At 41.5% G+C, this 18,767-nt stretch overlaps 1 protein-coding gene across 4 annotated transcripts in view; it reads right to left on the bottom strand.

Moving 5' to 3' along the window:
• Nucleotides 1-10,482, bottom strand: part of Taok1 (TAO kinase 1) — an 80,249-nt gene extending 69,767 nt beyond the window's left edge. Inside the window, exons 1-3 of one of the 4 annotated variants that reach the window (XM_052197620.1) lie at nucleotides 10,386-10,482; nucleotides 8,672-8,755; nucleotides 5,248-5,310 (exon numbers count right to left, since the gene is read on the bottom strand). The gene's annotated coding sequence lies outside the window, so the exon portion shown is untranslated. Of the gene's footprint in view, nucleotides 1-5,247; nucleotides 5,311-6,883; nucleotides 7,119-8,671; nucleotides 8,756-10,385 lie in introns of all 4 variants that reach the window. The other 3 variants (XM_052197619.1, XM_052197616.1, XM_052197617.1) reach the window with 3 other exon arrangements.
• Nucleotides 10,483-18,767: the final 8,285 nt, after the last annotated feature.

Raw genomic sequence — 18,767 nt, 5'->3', positions numbered from 1 at the left:
CCTATTCTAAACACAACACTCAACTACTCTGATATTCTAACCATTTCTCCAAAAACTATGTCTGCCAAAGAACTATAGCTGTAAGTCAGTAGTACAAGTGCTACTACTGTGTACTTTCCTAACATGTGCAAGATTCTGGGTCCAACCCAGAGCAGCACAAGGATATGCATGTGTATAAGATGCCAATAAGTAAAAATCATTGATAGCTAGCAGGAAAGGGCACATTCCACAGAGCCTGACTACCCAAGTTCAATCCCAGAACCCACAAGGCAGAAGGGTTGACAACTCCCACAAGTTGTCCTCTGACCAAATATGCATACACATAAACACAAAATAAATAAATTTAATATATATAAATAATTCTGAACAAAAATATAAGCTGATCTTCAAATGTATAGAATGCAGGCTGGAGAGATGGCTCAAAGGTTAAAAGCAATGACTCCTCTTCCAGAGGTCCTGAGTTCAATTGCTAGCAAACACATAGTGGCTCACAACTATCTGTAATGGGATCCAATGCCCTCTTCTGATATGTCTGACAACTGCAGTGTATTCATATACATAAATCTTATTTAAAAAAAAAATCTATTTAAAAAAAAAAAGGTATAGAATGCAAGTCTGAGACAAGAGAACCCAAAGTTCAAAACAAGGCAACTTAAGGAGACTGCCTCAACTCAAAGTTTAAAAAAGGCTAGGAGAGGCTAGAGAGATGGCAGCTCTTGTAGAGAAAACAATTTAGTTCCCAACACCTACACTGGGCCTTACAACCACCTGGTAGCTCACAACCATCTGTAATGGGATCCGATACCCCTTTCTAGTGTGCCTGAAGAAAGCAACAGTATACTCACATACATAAAATAAATTAATCTAAAACAAACAAAAAGGTAAAGTTCTGGGATAACTGCTCAGTGACGGTACTTGCAGGACCATAGTGCAGATCCTAAGTTCAATTGCAGTACTACAAAAAATAAAAACTAATAAAATTTTTTTTTAAATACATAGAATGTAATTAGGTTTTTTCACTAGGTTTTTTTTTCCCTCCAATAAGGGGACGTAACTCAAAAAAAAAAAAAAAAAAAGCCTCACACTTTTAGTAGACAAACATTTTATAAATAAGTTACATTCCTAGATCCTGTAACTTACTCTCTTAAATATTAAACCCCCCTCTGTTTATTCAAAAACTTATATTAATCAACTAATATAAAGTCAACAATCTGCTAGGTGTTTGCTATGCATCAGAGGTATATTAAGCAAGTAAAGATCATCCTATTTAAATCTAGCAACTCAGTGAATATTATCTTCACAAAAAAAGTTAAGACTTAAAACAGGTAAGACAGTTCAGCACATAAAGATGCTTCCTGCCAACCTTGATGGCATAAATTAAAATGTGACATATGTGAAGGGAGAGCAGAACAGATTCTCAAGTTGTCTTCCTATGTACCCCACAATTGTAATTAAAGAAAAAATTTTTTAGCCGGGCAGTGGTGGCACACGCCTTTAATCCCAGCACTTGGGAGGCAGAGGCAGGTGGATTTCTAAGTTCAAGGACAGCCTGGTCTATAAAGTGAGTTCCAGGACAGCCAGGGTTATACAGAGAAACCCTGCCTGGGGAAAAAAAATAAATAAATAAAAAATTTTAGGCTAAGGAAAGTATGCAGCTTATAAATGCTACCATTAAAATATAGTAATTAGAGCAGGGCGGTGGTGGCGCATGCCTGTAATCCCAGCTCTCTGGGAGGCAGAGGCAGGTGGATTTCTGAGTTTGAGGCCAGCCTGGTCTATAGAGTAAGCTTCAGGACAGCCAGGGCTATACAGAGAAACCCTGTCTCGGAAAAAAAACCAAATCCAAAAAAAAAAAAACAACAAAAAACAAACAAGCAAACAAATATATATATATATATATATATATATATATATATATATATATAGTAATTAGCCAGAGAGATGGGTAAAGGCTCTTGTTGCTAAGCTTAACAGCACAAATTCAATCTTCAAGACCCACATGGCGAAATGAGAGAATCAACTGCAAATTGTCCTCTTACCTCCATACATATGACACCCTCACTCAAATACAGAAATAAATGTAATAATTTTTAAGGCTCATTTAAAATATGCAAGTTTTACTATGGTTGATTCTGTTCTCATTCTATTAACCAATAACTATTTCTCAGAAACTGAACTATACATGTTTCTCTAAATTTAATTGATCTGATTAAAATTATCTGATCAAAAATTTCAACAAGGGGGCTGTAGAGATAACTCAGTATGTAAGAGCACTGACTGTTCTTCCAAAGGTCATGAGTTCAAATCTCAGCACCCACATGGTAGCTCACAACCATCTGTAATGAGATCTGATGCCCTCTTCTGGTGAGTCTGAAGACAGCTACAGTGTACTTACATAAATCTTTTTAAAAAAATTTCAACAAGGTCTAGAGATGGCTCAGCAGTCAAAATCACTTGCTGCTCTTGCAAATGACCTTGGTTCAGTTCTTAGCACCCACATAGTAGCTCAAAACCAATAAGCCAGAACCAGGGCATTTGATGGTCTCTTCTGGCTTCTGGAAACCAGGTATATACATAATACATAAGTGCAGACAAGGTACTCACACATTTAATTGATTAAATAGGGCTAGAGAGATGGCTCAGCAGTTAAGAGCACTAACTGCTCTTCTGAAGGTCCTGAGTTCAAATCCCAGCAACCACATAGAGGCTCACAACCATCCGTAATGAGATTTGATGACCTCTTCTGGTGTGTCTGAAGACAGCTACAGTGTACTTACATATGATAAATAAATAAATCTTTAAAAAAAAAAAAAAAGGGGCTGCAGAGATGGCTCAGCGGTTAAGAGCACTGACTGCTCTTCCAAAGGTCTTGAGTTCAAATCCCAGAAACCACATGGTGGCTCACAACCATCCATAAAGAGATCTGACGCCCTCTTCTGGAGTGTTTGAAGACAGCTACAGTGGTACTTACATATAATAAATAAATAAATCTTTAAAAAAGTAATAATAACAATAATAAATCTCTGGGCCAGAGCCAGTGGGGCAGGGGCAAGCAGAGTTGGGGCAGTCCTGAGTTCAATTCTCAGCAACTTCAGATACAGTATACTCATATACATAAAATAAATAAATAAATCTTTAAAAAAAATTAAACAATCTTAAAAGATTTTTTAAAAAAATTTATCAGGAGGCTGGAGAGATGACTCAGTGGTTAAGAGCACTAACTGCAGCTGGGCAGTGGTGGCACACACCTGTAATCCCAGCATTCTGGAAGGCAGAGGCAGGCGGATTTCTGAGTTCGAGGCCAGCCTGGTCTACAGAGTGAGTTCCAGGACAGCCAGGGCTATACAGAGAAACCCTGTCTGGGGGGGGGGGGGGGGAATCCAAAAAAACAACAACAACAAAAAATAAAAACAAAAAGAGCACTAACTGCTCTTCCAGAGAACCTGATTAAATTCCCAGCAACCACAAGGTGGCTCACAATCATCTGTAGTGGAATCTGATGCCCTCTTCTGGTGTGTCTGAAGACAGCTATAGTGTACTCACATACATAAAATAAATAAATCTTAAAAAAAAACAAACAAAACAAACAAACAAACAAACAAAAAACCTTATCTCAGGCTGGAGAGATAGCTGAGCAGTTAGGAGCAGTGAATGCTCTTCCAGATGACCTAGATTCAATTCCCAGCACCCACATGGCAGTTCACAATTGTCTGTATGCCCAAGATTCAACACCCTCACCTAAACATACATGCAGGCAAAACCCTGATGCGGATGGATGGGTGGATGGATGGATAGATTAGGTAGGTAGGTAGGAGGGTAGATAGATAGACAGACAGACAGACAACTTATAAAAAGAAAAAAAGTGGCCCTTCTTTGCTCAAAAATAAGCCAGGAAATTGTTAAATATGATGGTGCACACCTATAATCCCAGTACCTGGGAAGTACATTCAGGACAGCACAGCAAAAAGCAGTAAGAACTGGAGAAGTGCTGATGTACTTCAGTTAGTGGAGTGTTGGCCACCCATGCAGAGAGACCTGGGTTTAATCCCCAGCACTGCAAAAAAAAGATGTAGTGGAATATACCTATAATCCAAGTCCATGGCCAGCTGGGCTACATAAATCCTGATTTGAGAAATACCTAGCACATAACTGATGCTTGTTTTAAGATGGAGTTTCCTTAGGTTACCCACACTGGCCTGTAACTAAACAGAACCTGCTACCTCAGGTTCCTGAGTAGTAAACTAGCATGTTTAACAGATTAGTATATCTACTAAGCAAGGTATTTAGTAAAGTATATTCTTAATTATTTATAGACAATGCTTTCATTTTAAACTCTTCAGCCGGGCGGTGGTGGCGCACGCCTGTAATCCCAGCACTCTGGGAAGCAGAGGCAGGAGGATTTCTGAGTTCGAGGCCAGCCTGGTCTACAGAGTGAGTTCCACGACAGCCAGGGCTATACAGAGAAACCCTGTCTCAAAAAAAAAAAATAACCAAATCAAAAAAAAAAAAAAAAAAAGAAACTCTTCCACCTTTTATTGACCTCTTAATTTTGTCATTATTTAAACTATAATTCAGAACAACAAAAATCTGCTTCTACTGCAAATGGAAGAGACTGATACAGAAACAAGTACTTGCCGGGCAGTGGTGGCATAGCCTTTAATCCCAGCACTTGGGACCAGAGGCAGGCAGATTTCTGAGTTCAAGGCCAGCCTGGTCTACAGAGTGAGTTCCAGGACAGCCAGGCTACTCAGAGAAACCCTATCTCTGGGGAAAAAACAAAACAAAACAAAACAAAAAAAAAACCAAAAAACCAGAAACAAGTACTCGTTACCAAATGATGACGGAAACATCTCAGCTGAAAGTAAATGTTTTGGCCAGGTGATGGTGGTGCACGCCTTTAATCCCAGCACTTGGGAGGCAGAGGCAAGCGGATCTCTGAGTTTGAGGCCAGCCTGGTCTACAAAGTGAGTTCCAGGACAGCAGGGGCTACACAGAGAAATCCTGTCTTGAAAAAAAAATAAAAAATAAATAAATAAATAAATAAAATAAAATAAAAAATAAATTAAAAAAAAAAAAAAGAAAGTAAATGTTTCTAGTAGCCAGGAATTCTTGCTTGTTTGTTTTTTTTAAGGCAGTGAGACACCATTAACAAAAATAAACATCAAATTTATCACTAAAAATTCAATACTTTAAACCACCAATAGAATAAAATGAAATGAAACAATATGTTTTTATCTTCTCACTTACATTTCATAACAGGAAATCTTGAATATATTTTTTAAAAATTCAGCCATGAACAAGTTCAGAAACCTAAAAGGTAGATGAACATATGTTGGCACTCTATTTAATGGAACAGTCCCAATTTATGTAGAACTTGACTATGTAAACTTAACTTTTTAAGTCACTCATTCATATATAATTCTGAAGTAAACAGCAGCCCTTCACCAAAAAGCTCCTAATTTCTAAATAGTTAAGTTAGAAAAAGTGAAGTTTGTTCTTATAATAGACTAATAACCTAAGAGACATGAATGAGAAATAAAGTAATTTTAATATATAAACCAGCCAAACATAGAAGAGCATTTCTAGATGACATGAAGAAAATAATCTTAGTTCAAATGTCAACAGCTAATTACTATATAACATATGGTTTTACTAAGTAGTCATAACTAGTAAAACTTATCAAATTTTGTTTTTTACTCTGTAGTCCTGGCTGGCCTGGAACTCACTATATAGATCATCTTGCACTGGCTCTCAAGTGCTGGGGATTACAATTATGTGCCCTATGCATAGCTAAAAATCAGCAAGTTTTTAATATTCAATCATTCTCTCTCTCTTAATATTCATTCATTCATTCTTTCTCCCTCCCTCTGAAACTATGTAAGCCCTGGTTGGCCAAGAACTTGGCTGGCCAGACAAAGATCTACATGCCTCCCAAGTGCTGAGATTAAAGGTGTGCACCACTAAACCAGAGTACAACAGCAAATTATTAAACTATACTCTTATGGCTAGTTAAGAGCCTCCAATCTTAACCTGTGTGGTAGCAAATGCCTATAATCCCAAAACACAAAGCCTTCAGCTCAAGAGCCTCATAGTAAATCTGCGGCCAGTGCAGACTATTATGCAATGTAGCAAGACCCAGATGCAAAAATATAATTAATTAGTTAATTAAAATGAAATGCTGTTAACACTTGCTGTTGCTCTTGAAAACACCAGGGTTCAGTTCTCAGCACCCACAAGGCACCTCACAACCATCTATAAGTCCTTTTCCAGGGGGATCTCATGCCTTCTGGACTCTTTGGGCACCAGGCTCACGTGCACACACACAGTATATATATACATGCAAAACATTTAAAAGAGAAAGAAAACAAGAGGGAGGCAGAGGAGATGGTGAGAGGGAGAGAGAACTAGACTGAACACCAAAAGTATCCCAATTAGTTTGTCTGTTATTGGTAGAATAGTATTATAACATGGGACTAAATATGCCTTGATATACAGATATTTAGGACAGGGTCTTATATTGCCCACTCTGACTTCAAACTTAATCTATAGTCTTTAATTTTTGGATTTTCCTGCTTCCACCTTCATGCTGGGATTAAAGGCCACTGACAGAATTACAAGCATGTTCTACCATACCCAGTTTATACAGTGTTGGAGACTGAACCTTAAGCTTATCACTGACTTATGTCCCTAGCCTTAAGTTATATTTATTTTGTATTAACATACAAATAATTATCATATCCAAAACTCTCCGGAAATCTGTATTATAGAATATATAGCAATTATTTTCACTTTAATTTTTATAAATATTTGGTTCTGTATACTACTATATCTCCTTTAAACCTTTCAAACAGCAAGGATATAACTCAGTGATAATATTATTTACCTAGCATCCTCAAAGTCCTGGGTTTCAGAACAGCAAAATAGGTAACTTTCATCAGAGTTTAAATTTGAGACATCTTTATAATGGAGGCAATGTTTTGACACTATTAAGATATTCTTGGTGCAAGGAAGATGGCTCAGTGGGTAACAACAGTTGCTGAACAAGCATGAGGGCCGGAGTTCAAATTTCCAGAATGCATATAAAAAACCTAGCTATGCCCAGGAGCTCCTCCCCAGCACTGTGGGAGGCAGAGAAAGAAGAATCAATGGGTCTTGTTGTCCATCAGCCTACCCCAGAATCAGCCAAGATACCCTGGTTTTAAAGGAATATGACAGACAATGATAAAGCAGGACAAAACATCCTCCTCTAGCACTCCCACTCCCTCTCTGCCTCCTCCCTCTCACACACACACAAAGACACATTTTTTAAAAGACACTCTTAGACCAATCCTGAGGGAGCATGCCTATAATCCCAGTGCAAGCAAGCCTCTGCAGCAAGTTCAGGATACCCTGGTCTATCTACTGAGTTTCAGGCCAGACAATATTCACAGTGAAATGCTCAAAAAAAATAAAAAAACAATTAAAAAAATGTACTTTATTGAAAGCCTCTAAATCAGTTGGTTCTTAGAAATTCCTCTACTTATAAAGCATGTGAATAATAACCAAATTAACAAATCAGATATCAGAATGCCAAAAATTAAGTCATTAAAAGGGAATCCAGAGAAAGAGCCAGTTGTGAAAGAACAGGAAGTGATATGCACTCCATTTTGTGGATGAACTATTTAGAAACATAAGCACCACACTAATCTGGAACCAACTCAGACTAACAGCTCTCAGTATTGTCTGACAGTGCCATCAGGGGTCATAAAGTAACCCTCAGGCAGTTTCTTCCTTAATAATGAATTTATTTAACTGGTCACCAACATACTTTGCCATTTTTAGGGAAGAGCTCCTACCAGCTATAAAGATGCCTTGGCTCTAATATGAATCAATAAAGCAATTAACCTATACCCTGTGTATGTCCTTAAATTTTCTAGCTATTGATAAAAAAAAAAAATTCTTCTTGCATATTTCCAAGATAAAATCAGTCACTCTTTTCTAAGCATGTTTGGATTCATCCTTGTGATATAATCCATTATCAACAACAAAGTATAAAGCAGAGAATTAGGTATTACAGCATAATTTTTCCTGAATGAGGAGAAAGCTACATATTCTGCAAACAGGACAACATGCACGTTATGTCATGAAGTAAAAGTTCAAATGAAGCATGGCACAGTAGCGCAGCAGTCAGAAAACTGAGGCAGAGAGACTGCCACAAGTTCAAGGCCAGCTAGGACTACGTAGTAAGAACCTGGTGAGATTGGAGATTTTGATCAGGGATAGCCTCAGTTACAGAGCATTTGAAGACAATGTGGACTACATGAGATCTTTTTCCCCAACACCATCCCCGCAAGAGAGACAGATTCAAATGATGATGCTATTTACATTAAATGGACTGAGATGAATATTAAAGAATAAATAAGGCAGAAATGTCAATTTTTTGAGAAAAACATAATGCAGCTTTCCCAAATACTATGAAATTAAAAAAAAAAAACTAATTTAAGACAGGTATGGTGGCCCACACCTTTAATACCAGCACACAGCAGGCAGAGACAGGCAGATCTCTTGGGTATTTGAGGCCAACCTGGCCTACATACCAAGTTGCAGGCCAGCCAAAGAACTCACCACTGTACACAGTATGAGATGCTGTTTAAAAAAAAAAAAGTTTAAACTGGAATATGAAGGCACACACCTGTAATTCTAGACTTGGAAGGTTGGAGACAGAGTTATAAGAAGTTTACAGTCATCCTCAGCTACACAGTTACACCAGCCTGGGCTACATGAGAAAGAACTTAAGTCAATGCCTAGCGGTACTGGTACATCTTTAATCCTTGTATTCATAATTTAAAAATAACTCATTAAGTAGCTAGACACAAAATGTGATGTAAATAAAATATCAAGATAGTTCATTAGCATAGTTTAGCAATTTTTATTACTGCTAATATTCACATATAGAACATTTTTAAACACTTCACTAGTAAATCTAAACAATTAAAAAAAAAAAACTGGACCCATGTGTGGAGGCTTACACCTGTAATCCCAGCACAAAAGATGGTGAGGCAGAATTGCCAAGATCAAGGCAGTATGAATACAGAGACCCTATCTATAAATAAGGGAGGATTGCACATCAAGATTCTGTTAAAGATGAGAGTAAAAGTTAAAACTATACATCAAGACTTCTTCAGGACTTGAAGGCTAAGTTTTTATTTCAAAGGACACTTTCCCAGAATGGTAAAACTATTATTTTTGCTTCTACCCTACTAACCACAAAAAACAAGTACTACTGCCCAGACAAGATGGTTTCTTTTAAAATAAGTATGACATGACGTAAAGAAGAAAAAAATAAGTACAGAACACAGATCATAATATAACTGGGTACATCACCTTACATTTCCTTAAGAAGGAATATCTGCTACATAAAAGTTTGTAACATAGTTTTTTCAGAAATTTTCTGTATCAATGTCATGAAAAATATTATTAACCTTAAAAAGTCACAGCCCAGGGGCAAACGTCTGATTGTCCAAGTTTCAATGCAAGATTTTCTAATAATTTTCAAAGAACTACAAAAGCCAAAGGAGGAAAAGAGAAAGAATGAGAGTTTTTTGTTTTTTGTTTTTTTTTTTAATTCTAATGAAAACTACCGGACCCTTCAGCAGTCCATCCAGGAATCCTCCCCTCTCTCAAAACAGAGTACGAGAGACATCAAAGCTGTTCTAACATGAGTCCATAACCCAACAGTAACAAGAACGGACATATCTCAGGGGAAGAATCCGAACAGTACTGTAATCGATTTAAAAACCAAAGGGAAAAAAAAAAACCTCTCCAAGGGAAGCGCCATTGCTTGACTCTCCGCTCCCCCCACCTTAGTGTATTCACGAGTATGTGTATGAAGAAACTGACTTGGACTCCTGCAGCACTGCAGTAAACTAGAAGAAGGGGGGGGGGGGGCTTCCATCACCCCTTACATTAGAAAGGTATTGATTTCCTTGGGGAGGAGTGGAAATCATCCAGTTGGCTGCACCGACCATTCCCCATTCCCAAGAATACAGACGCTACAAAGGAGGTGGAGCAGGATGAGCAGAGACCAGAAAGGGACCTCGCGCCTTTAAATCGGGGTGCACGTCAACTCAAATCTCCCTACTAGAGCCACACCTTCTTAGAAACATCCCCTTCCACCACCTCTTCCGGTGACCCTTAGGAAAAAGGAATGCAATTGCTCTGGCCCCTCAAAACAGGAGGGCGCCCCGCTCACCAGTTCCTTCACCCCACCCACAGATCCACAGACCCTCCCTGTGTCCCTCCCCCACTCTACCCCCAGATCTCTTCTTTCAACCAGAGAGGCCTGAGTGGGCAGAATTTCCCCGCCCCCTCCATGTCTTCCCCTTCCAAAGCAGAGGTGCCCTTACCCCTTCGCCGGCAGGTCTGGGGCAGAGCAGACGGGCGCAGACCCCTGGAGCGCTCCGGTGGCCGCAGCGCTGGAGAGCGAGGAGTGAGGAGGAGGGGGCGCCCCCCCCCCAGCCACCCAGCCCAAGCTCTACGACAAGGGGCCGGGGGGAGGGAGGGGGGAACGAGGGGACGACCGGGGTCGAGGAGGCGCCCTTAACGCTCGGGCTCAGTTAAGATGGCGCGGGGGAAGTGCCGGGAGTCGCCGCCGCCGCCGCCGCCTCGGGGAACCGGCCCGGGCCTCGGCCGCCTCCGGTCCTCACAGCCGAGGCCCTGTCGGTCCCCCGCCGCGGCCCCTTGGCGGGCGGGCCCACGCGCACCCCTCCGCCACCACCACCACCCCTGGGAAGGGGGCGCTCACAAAGAGAAGAGAGGCCGCGGGCGGACGGGCCGCGGGGCGGGGTCCCCAGGGGCCGAACGGCCTGGGAGGTTCGCGACTACTCCGCGCTCTCAGCCCGCGAAGGGCGCAGGGCGAGTGGGACCCCTCCTCTCTCCTCAAGCGGGCGGCGGCACCGGCTCGCTCTCTTCGCCACCCTCCCTCTCTCCTTCCAAGCCCTGAAGCCACAGAGCTCGGCCGCTGCCCAGGTTCCCCCCCCTTCCCGACACCACTCCCCTCCTCCCGACAGACATCTCAGCCTCAGATCTCGCGAGACTTCTTGCCTGACAGACCCGACCCTGCGCGAGACAGGACGGCCTGCGCTCGCGGGCGCGAGGCCTCGGGAGCGCGCGAGTACTTACGCTGGGCGGAGTGGCCCGGGTTGCCCTGAGTGTTAGTAAGCTTGGTCCAGTCCCGCCCTCAACTCGCCATAACCACGCGGGCGTCAGGTGCGTGCTATTCAGCCCGGAAATCCTGGGAAGAAGTGCTCATCGCGGTCCTTCCCTCTTCCCACCTCCAGAACATCAGCCTCCCACTAACACTGCCTAAGTAAAACTTTGCTCCAAAGTGGAGAACATCTCATTCCTACACACCTCAGATGGACTCCTCGTGGGATCCAGGGGTAAACTTCGCAGCATAGTCACTAAGTACCTGCGTTTGTGCGGTTCTGATGGCTAAATAGTTTGAGAACGACAGTTAGACTTGCATATAAGCCATCCAATATATTTGTGATGGAAGAAAAGGCGCTTCAAAGGGCTTTGTAGACGCAGAGTGGAAAAACCTTTTTTTCCGGGATAAAAGAAGCAAATTGGCCAGTAATCAGGAAGCAGAGGCACGTAGATCTGAGTTCGAGGCCAGCCTGGTTACAATCTGGGTTACTCAGGGGATACACAGTGAAAACCAGTCTAAAAGCAGCAAAGTAAAGTAACCTATGAAGGAAAGAGGTAATTCTTAGCGTGGGTTTAGAAGTGACTTTTAAAAATACACACACACAGGGCAGTGGTGCCACATGCCTTTAATCCCAGCACTTGGGAGGCAGAGGCAGGGGGATTTCTGAGTTCGAGGCCAGCCTAGTCTACAGAGAGAGTTCCAGGACAGCCAGGGCTATTCAAAGAAACCCTGTCTCAGGAAAAAAAAAATACACATACTGTCTTCAATCACCCCTGACCGCTGGCTAGCCTAGGACTCTTTATGTAGAACAGGCTGTACTACATAAAGGAAATAAGAAGTGGCCTGGTAGTGATGGGCAAACCTATATTCTGCAATCCCACCACACAAGAGGCTGAGGCAGGAAATCATGAGGCTGAGCTAGAGGCTAGCTTGAGCTATATTGTAACAACCTCTCTAGATACTGAAATAAAGATGATAGATAGATAGATAGATAGATAGATTGATAGATAGATAGATAGATAAACAAAACAAAAAACCCATATGATGGCCAGGCAGTGGTGGCGAGTGCCTTTAATCCCAGCACTTGGGAGGCAGAGGCAGGCGGATTTCTGAGTTCGAGGCCAGCCTGGTCTACAGAGTGAGTTCCAGGACAGCCAGGGCTACACAGAGAAACCCTGTTTCAAAAAAAAAGAAACAACAAAAAACAAACAACAACAAAAAAAACAAAGTGGAGAGCTGCCAGGCATGGTGGTTCATACCTTCATACCCAGCATTGGAGAGGCAGAGGCAGGTAGACCTCGGTGAATTCAAGGCCAGCCTGGTCTACACAATGAGTTCTAGGATAGCCAGGGCTATGTATAGAAGTCCATCTCAAAAAAAAAAAAAAAAAAAAAGAGCCATCATAAAAGAAATCACCTAGTGGTGATGTTTAACATCTAGCACCCCTATATACAAGCTTCCCTATATACAAGCTTCCAAATACATACATACATATACAGAATTATGGATTAGCTAGGTGGTAGCACATGACTGTAATCTCACCACTTGGCAGGCAGAAGGATTGAGTTCCAGGCCAACCTTGGCTACACAGTAAGAGCAAGCATCAACAATAGCAATGAAGAGAAGGGAACAGAAATCTCTGGCCTGGGGAGAGTTCAGATGTACAACAGTTGCCTAACACACATAAGGCCCCAAATTAGACTCCCTGGCCCCACAATGGTGGCTCTTTAACTAACATAAGAACTACAATAAATAGATATGTCCTGGGAGTTTTATGAGTAAAACTTTACTGAGGGGGAAAAAAGCAATTTAATTTGAAGAATCCAAGATTTCAGTAAACTAAGGGAGTCAATTGGCCAGGATTAGAAAAGCAAGCCCTCTACTTCAGCAGGGTGTGGCTCGTTCTCAATGCTTTTGTTGGGGTCGAGAGCCTTGCACCAAGTCCTTGGTTCTTCTCTCTGCCTAGACCCTCATCCACTCTCAAATGACACCGTCCTCTCAGCGTAGACCACATGCACTAGCTTCTCCTTGACGACGGGGAGAACACTCTTCATCTTCCTTCCCCTTCACGACCGACTGGCAGCCACTCTCACTGCCGCTGAAACCTGATCATAATGACCCTGGTAGCTCTATCTGGTGGCGACATTCAATCCTTTTCTTCCTGTAACCTACGATATTTGACATTGCTGACACTCCTTCCTCCTTGCCTTTTCAACACCCCTCAAAAAAACAGTTTTCTTTCTATCTTCCTTTCCAAACAGGGCCCCTTTTCCTCCACCCAACACTTAAAATACATGTCTCTCTAATTTTGGTCTGTCACCATAAGAATGTTTTTTCCATAGCCTGGGGCTACAATAGTAGAGCATTTGTGCTCATCATATGGAAAATCTGAGTTCAAACACCAGGAGACACACAAACACACACACACACACACACTTTTTTTGTTTGATTCCATGAAACAACTTCTCTTGCATCCCAGGCATCTCATAACACTTTATTTCTTTACCAGTTTTTGTTTGTTTGTTTGATTGGTTGGTTGGTTTGGTTTTGGTTATTCGAGACAGGGTTTCCCTGTGTAGCCCATGCTGTCCTGGAACTCACTCTGTACACCAACTGGTCTCAAACTCAGAAATCCACCTGCCTCTGCCTCCCAAGTGCTGGAATTAAAGACATTCACCACCACTGCCTTGCTATTTATCTGTTTTGTTTTTTGTTATTGTTTTTTGTTTTGTTTTTCAAGGCAGGGTTTGTCTGTGTAGCCCTAGCTGTCCTAGGACTCATTCTGTAGAACAGGCTGGCCTTGAACTCAAGAGACCTGACTGCCTCTGCCTCCCAATTGCTGAGATTAAAGGCCTATGCCACCACTGTCTGGCTTTGTTACAACATTTTATACAATTTGTCTAAAATTTTAATAACTTTTATTTTTTAATTAATTAATTAATTAGTTTTTTGAGACAGTGTTTCTCTGAGTAGCCCTAGCTGTCCTGGAACTCACTCTGTAGACCAAGCTGGCCTCAAACTTAGAAATCCTCCTGCCTCTGCCTCCCAAGTGCTGGGATTAAATGTGTGCACCACCACTGTTAATTTTTGATCCATGGTCATTTATCTTAATAATTTCCAAAATATCTTTTACAATTCATTTATCTGAATTGAGATCTGAACATGACTCACACTTGATACTTGATTAATAAAATCTTCACCTTCTTCTTGTTTTCATGTACAAAAAGTTCCCTGACACTTGTGCCTGCTTAGTTTTGTCCTTTTTTCTTTTTTCTTTTTCATCATTTGTTTAACGTTTACTTGCTGAAGAAATTAGATCATAATGCCAGGACCATAGCTCATGCCCAGCACTCAGGAGGCTGAGGTAGGAGGATCACTTCAAGTTCAAGGACAGCCTGAACTAATGAGGGAACCTGTCTCAGAAAGACAGGCAGGGAGCGAGGGAAGAAAGGAGGGAAGGAAGAAGGGAGGGAAGGAAAAGTCCACAGAATTTTTCCACATTCAGGACCTAACCATATCCTCAGCCAGGCAGTGGTGGTGCAGGCCTTTAATCCCAGCACTTGAGAGGCAGAGGCAGGCAGATTTCTGAGTTTGAGGCCAGCCTGGTCTACAGAGTGAGTTCCAGGACAGCCGGGCTTCACAGAGAAAAAAAACCCTGTCTCAAAAAAAAAAAAAAGAAAGAAAGAAAGAAAGAAAGGAAGAAAGAAAGAAAGAAAGAGAGAGAGAGAGAGAGAGAGAAAGAAAGAGAAAGAAAGAAAGAAAGAAAGAAAGAAAGAAAGAAAGAAAGAAAGAAAGAAAGAAAGAAAGAAAAGAAAGAAAGAAAAGAAAGGAAGGAAGGAAGGAAGGAAGGGAAAGAAAGAAAGAAAAAAAGAAAGAAAGAAAGAAAGAAAGAAAGAAAGAAAGAAAGAAAGAAAGAAAGAAAGAAAGAAAGAAAGAAAAAGAACCATATCCTCAAGATATCATTCACATTTGCTTCGATGTTCAAATTTCCTGGAAATTGGTAGTTAAATCTAAAGACTTGATTATGTTTAGGATACTCCTATCTTTGTAAGAATGTTGCGTTGATGCTGTTTTTAAAACTATGTTGGGGGATTGTTTGATTAATTGACTGATTTTATGTATTTATTATTATTTATCTGTTTTTGAGTAGGGGTCTCTCTGTGTACCCATTTGTCCTGGAGCTCAAAATGTATACCAGGCTGGTTCCAAACTTATCAAGATTCTCCTGCCTTACCTCCCAAATGTTGTTCCTTTTATTCTTTAATTGAGTGGGTGTAGGTGGATGGGTGTGGGTAGGGGATGGGTCTGTGATGGTGGGTGGGGGTGGAGGTGGAATGTGTGTGATGGTGGGTGGGGGTGGGGGTGGGTCTATGATGGTGGGTGTGTGCATGTGAACAAGGATCCCTGCAGAGGCCAAAGACTTCAGAACGCCCTAAGGCTGGAGTTACAGGCAGTTAGGAACCAGCTCAGATTCCCTGGAGCTATATTTGTCCCAGGCTGATTTTAGGTTTTTTTTGTTTGTTTGTTTGTTTGTTTGTTTTGTTTTTTATACAGGGTCACCATAAAGTACCTCAGGCTGACCTTGAACTCATTACCATTATGTATCCTAGACATGCTAACATCATAGTTGTGGCCATCCTCCTGCCTCCATCTTCAACGTAGTAAAATACAGATGTGCACCCCCATGGCTGGCTCCCATCTGGTGGCCTTATATTTTGTGCCTGCTACTACTCCACTCTTCTATTTAACCTCCACCTCAGCTATGACAGGTAGACCCACTGCTCCCCATCTCCCTAGCACAAGTTTCAAGTTGCTTAGGACTGAAAATTGAACTCAAAACAAACCAAAAAAAAAAAAAAAGTTCCCACCATCTTGACCTATTACTATAGTGTTAACTATTAATATGCTGTTGCCAGAGTGTAGATCAAATTCCTAAGCTTTCTCTAATTCACTAATGCACTACAAAATTCAAGTTAAATGTCATCTCACTTGAAAGTACTTTTCATATCTCAACTAGGTTTCCTTTGAATCTATAAGTTGGAGCCAGAAAATTGTTGGGGGAAAAACTATTAATACCAATGTTTTCACCTTGATAGAAAACTTATTCTCAAAGTGACAAAACTCTACCAACATTAATGCTTCCACTTACAAGTAGCCAAGGTACCAAAAGCTTGCTTCAGATACTCCAAATTATACAGCTGGTTGATAAGGGCAGAGCTAGAATCTGCACCTAGGATAAATGAATCCAAACCACACTATCATATTGTATTGTCAACTACTATTGGCCAAAGATATGCATGATATATACATTTCTGGTATGTGTCAGAGATGCCCAAGTATGTGTCATGTCTGTTTAGTCACTGTCATACATATATCTCTGTGTGGAAAAGATAACTTGTTGGTGTGTCATCAGGTCACTGAAAAACATGAGTATCTAGTCAATGCAACTAGTATTGTGACAATAGTATGGTCACTTGTGACCCAGTAAAGGACCAAGTCATGATGACCTCAATTCAACAATACTTACTGGCATGTGATATGGTGCCTCATGCCACTTGGGAGGCTGATGCAGGGGGATTGCACTGTGGCCATTCCTCTTCACTTAGAATTGGTTTTAGATGGATGTGCAAACTATAGAAGCAATTTCATAGGCTGAGCATGTACAGGGTTGCTTTGGGTAGGGGATGGTGGTTTTATGGTTTGTTTGGTTTGGTTTTTTCAAGACAGGATTTCACTATGTATCTCTGACTGACCTGGAACTCCCTGTGTAAATCAGGCTGGTCTCAACCTGCCTCTGCCTCCCGAGTGCTAGGATTAAAGGTGTGTGCCATTAAGCCTGGCTTCAGTTACTTTTTTCTTTTCTTAATGAATTATTTATTTTTTATTGATATGCATTGGTATTTTGTCAGCATGTATGTCTATGTGAGGGTATTGGATGCCCTGGAACTGGAGTTACAGACAGTTGTGAGCTGCCATGTGGGTGCTGGGAATTGAGCTTGGGTCCTTTGGAAGACCAGCCAGTGCTCTAACCACTGACCCACATCTCCAGCCTCTAAACTTACTTCTTAAGCTCTGTGTTTTCCTAGGATGAGACGCAAATCGTGAACATGTTTTTAAAACACAGTCTTATGCTCAAAGTCATAGGTTTGAGTCCAGAAATTGGAAAAAAGGAGAGAAGGAAGGATGGGGGGAGGGAGGGTTTGAGCAGAGACACAGGTGAGGAATATTGGAGGGATGCAAACTTTTAAAAAAAAATATTCTGCATGTGGAAGGAACAAATTCTTCCATTTTAAACCACAAGGACAACTGAGTGTTGGGTCAAGGTACCAAAGGATGGTAGAATGAAATTCAGTCTGAAAAGTCTTGACCTGGAAAGCTTGAAGTCTCAAGTATCAGATAAGCTTCTATACCAAGCCATAAATAAGTTAAAGCAGCTACCTAAAAGAAACCCAGCCTGGAAGAAATTCAGCAGTGGACAGAAGAGGCACAGCAGCCATTTAAAACACTGACTTGACAGTGGTGGTGCACACCTTTGATCCCAGCACTCAGGAGGCAGAGGCAGGCAGATCTTTGTGAGTTGAAGGCCAGCATGATTGTCAGAGTTCCAGGACAGCAAGGGCTACAAAGACAAACCCTGTCTCTAAACAAACAAACAAACACAAAACATAGTATTGACTTGGTAGTCCCAGCTCTGATCCCATGTCACTTTGTATCATTAAAATAACTAGACTGAGCACAAACCTCTCCATCTGTGAAACAGGGTTAGTTGAGCACCATAGCCACAGATCATTAGTGAAATGCTTGCTTGATGTGCATAAGGCACTGAGATCCATCTGAAGTACCACTGAAGAAATGGATTTGACATTAACCTCCTCAGACATTTACAGGAGCATTAAATCAAACAGTATGTAAAATGCTTTGCTTAGCACTGTGCCTAACCCATGGAAAATGTCTGACATGGTTAGCTTGGATTGCCTATGTGTAAGGGGCTAAATATTTCTCCCACTGTTCTGACACTACCCCACTGGCAGGCATGCCATAATCAGTGTCTTACAACTGGGATTGCCTGGGACATCTGTGACGGTGGGAGAGGTTGGGCAGCATGTTTGTGGACTGAGAGGTTTCGTTGGAATGTATCTTCAAGACCAATTGGTGATTTTTGTCATGGCTTTTCTTTGCCTGACATCTGCTAAGATTAAAAAACAAAAAGCTATGTGAATTCTTACCAGCACTGTACTACATGGGTTATGAAACAGAAGCAGCTGGCATTCAAACCACAGAAAAGCCAATGGTTTAACACCTGAAATTATCTTTGGGCTTTGTTTAGTTGTTTGTTTAAGACTGTCTCTTGTTGCTCAGGCTTTGAGTTTGTTGTGAACTTAAAGGTGACCTTGAGAAAAATCCCTGACCTTCTGATCGTCCTGCCTCCACTGCCCACTGTGCTGCAATCATAAACGCGTCCTGGGAAATCAAAACTCAATGTGTTATTCCTGCTAGACAGCACCCTACCAACTGAAATATATCTCCAGCCCAACCTCAAATTTCTAGTCTCCCTGCCTCCCCAGTTCCAGGGGGAAGA

This window comes from Apodemus sylvaticus, chromosome 10, assembly GCF_947179515.1.
Source record: "Apodemus sylvaticus chromosome 10, mApoSyl1.1, whole genome shotgun sequence".
NCBI lineage: Eukaryota > Metazoa > Chordata > Mammalia > Rodentia > Muridae > Apodemus > Apodemus sylvaticus.
Note: the sequence above shows the minus strand (reverse complement) of the source record. Positions and strands in the feature narration are given on the sequence as shown.